The sequence below is a fragment of the Acromyrmex echinatior genome, chromosome 13 (genome assembly GCF_024713525.1).
Source record: "Acromyrmex echinatior isolate Ae372 chromosome 13, ASM2471352v2, whole genome shotgun sequence".
Classification (NCBI taxonomy): Eukaryota; Metazoa; Arthropoda; class Insecta; order Hymenoptera; family Formicidae; genus Acromyrmex; species Acromyrmex echinatior.
The window spans coordinates 911,590-914,285 of NC_141864.1; the positions used below are offsets into that span (position 1 = coordinate 911,590).

At 36.9% G+C, this 2,696-nt stretch overlaps 1 long non-coding RNA gene across 1 annotated transcript; it reads right to left on the reverse strand.

The window, feature by feature from the left end:
- Positions 1–744: 744 nt before the first annotated feature.
- Positions 745–1,949, reverse strand: LOC147907467 (uncharacterized). The gene is made up of 2 exons (XR_015547170.1): positions 1,798–1,949; positions 745–1,738 (listed from the first exon to the last, which is right to left on the reverse strand). It is a non-coding gene; the product is annotated as an uncharacterized LOC147907467 (long non-coding RNA).
- Positions 1,950–2,696: the final 747 nt, after the last annotated feature.

A 2,696-nucleotide genomic window follows, 5' to 3' on the forward strand; every position in this document is an offset into this window, starting at 1 on the left:
TTACATTTTTTATTTTTGATCTTATTTATATGGACGGGAATTTATTTTAATTACAGATTACAAACTCTTCTCTGGTTTAAATATGCATCTCTGGTTTAAGACGCAAACATGCGAATACTACGATGGAGATTAAAATTAGCTGAATACGATTACGATGTAGTATACAAGCAAGTAAGATTAATGTAAATGCCGAAGCTTTATCACGAAATCCGATAGACCTTTCTAGAAGAAGTAAACTGCAATATAATTAATCACCACAAGCCTTTAAACCCTAATGATCCAAAAGATGCAGAAATAATTCCTAAATGCCCGCTAAATAGAGGAAGTAGATGAGGAGGACGAGAATTTTTAATTATATTTGACAGATGACGAACCACTTGAAGACTTATCACCAGACGATCATCCATCCCAAGACGATACGAATTCAACATCTCTTATACAGAAGGAGACAGAAGAATCACAAGAACTACGAGCTATGGAAAAGGCTACAACACACAATACTCTCCAAAATAATAGAATGCAGACTCGAAGTCAAATAGCAAAAAATAGGAATGCCCAGCAGGATAAGCTACCCAGAGATTTCCCACAACAAGAAAATGAAACTGAAAGAATAGAAGACAGAAATGACTCATTGGACGGAGAAAGCGATGCAGAAAGCGATAATGAAGAGAAAAATCAAGAAAAAGAAGAATTTGAGGAAGAATATCAAATTCACAAATTAAAAGAAAAAACAGGGCAGTAGGTATATAAGGCAGGTTCTAACCTACGGGGCTAGAGGGGAATGCGGGGTGCGGGGAAGTACTTGTAGACGCGGAGGATACCTAACGCGGGGGAAAGAGGGGGAAAGGTCTAGGCTCCTACACAATAGGGTTCCTACACAATAGGGGCTCCTTTTTTTGTTATCAAAATTTGACCATGTTTTTCTTTAAAAAATTGATAATAAAGGTTTGAATTTGACCATGACATATTTTTCTTTAAAAATGCATCGATAATAAAGGCTTGCATGTTAGAGAAAGATAGAGCTCGCGTGCTATGAGTGAAGAAAGGATGGAAGAATTAATAGAGTACGAGTTTCTTTTGTATAATACAGTTTTCTCAATTTTTATGGTTTTTCCTGGCGCGTCGAAGCAAAGGATGGGAAGTAAAAGACAATACACATGAAATAAGGCGAACAAAAAATGTTTTATTTACATCTTATTACATCGGTTTTCGTACTTATTAAAAACTAAAGCTAATAGTTCGCAATCAATGAGCTGATGTCCATTGAAGATGTCGCTATCACATATAATGTTCTCAGATGCGATGTTGGAGAATCGCGTATACTTGGTATCTACCGTATCGACGAGTCGAGCTAATCGTTCGAACGTTACATCGATATACCCGTTAAAGTCAAACATACGGCGTAGCGTCGTTTCGGTCGTCATAATGCGTACGGATGAAGAATCGAGACGTACGACCGTAGCATAGTTCAGCATGAAAACACTGACGGTTAGCGGTCCAACGCTTATAAAATTATCCTTGTATTTGTTTCGAAACAGCTTGTAAATATTTCCTCGCTGCTCATAGAGGCTCTTCCACGTTTTCGAGAGACAGCGATAGTTCGTGTCCGCGATGATCTCCAAGGGCGATCTCCACGTAACTCGGTGGGCCAACGTTGATTCCAATTTCCAAAAATTTGTAGCCCGTATTCGTCAGATCGTAACGTCTGCTCAGTAAACGCACCGCACGATGCTCCGTACTGTGTACATACATAACGTTAAAAAACGTTTCTTTTGTGTATAGAACGTTGAAACTTACATGTTATATTCCTTCTTCACATCGTACGATGCACTGCTCTCTTTAGCATACATTTTTTCAGCCGTTCGTACAAGCGGGTATCGTAAACTGATTGCATCCGTGTAAATGGTAATACTTCTGGAATCGATAAGAGAAGACAGGTCCTCCCCCCTCTTTCCAAGAATTTCGAACATGCGACACGTGTTATCAAGTCTTTCTACGTATTTTCTTTGTCACGAATTTATACATACGTTTATACATAAGTTTATACACACGTACATACGTACATACGTTTATACATACGTTTATACACACATACGTACGTTTATACATACGTTTATACACACGTACATACGTTTATACATACGTTTATACACGTACATACGTACATACATACGTACATACGTACATATGTTTATACATACGTTTAGACATACGTACATACGTTTATACATATGTACATACGTACATACGTTTATACATACATACATACATACGTTTATACATACGTTTATACGCACATACGTACGTTTATACATACGTTTATACATACGTTTATACATTACAAAGAAAGGGAAAAGAAATACATAATAAATACGTTAACGTATTTTTATTTAAAAAATTCTTTTGCAACCACCAGTTATATATTTTCAATACATTTTGTGACGCGCAATTCTTAACATGTTGTCCACATCGTATAATATTAGTAACATCTAGATTAGATAAAGATTCATTACGACATGTGTTTTGTCGTAAACTGCATCCAGGGTCTCAATGTACATGCGTTCTCGCTCATCATCCAGAAGCAAGTTCCGCAGCCACGTTCGTTTCTCGCGTCCCTTGACATACACGACAGCATCAATAAATTTTAATTTCATCAATTAAGTAAAAAAAAATCCTATATTCGATCAAAGCTGATC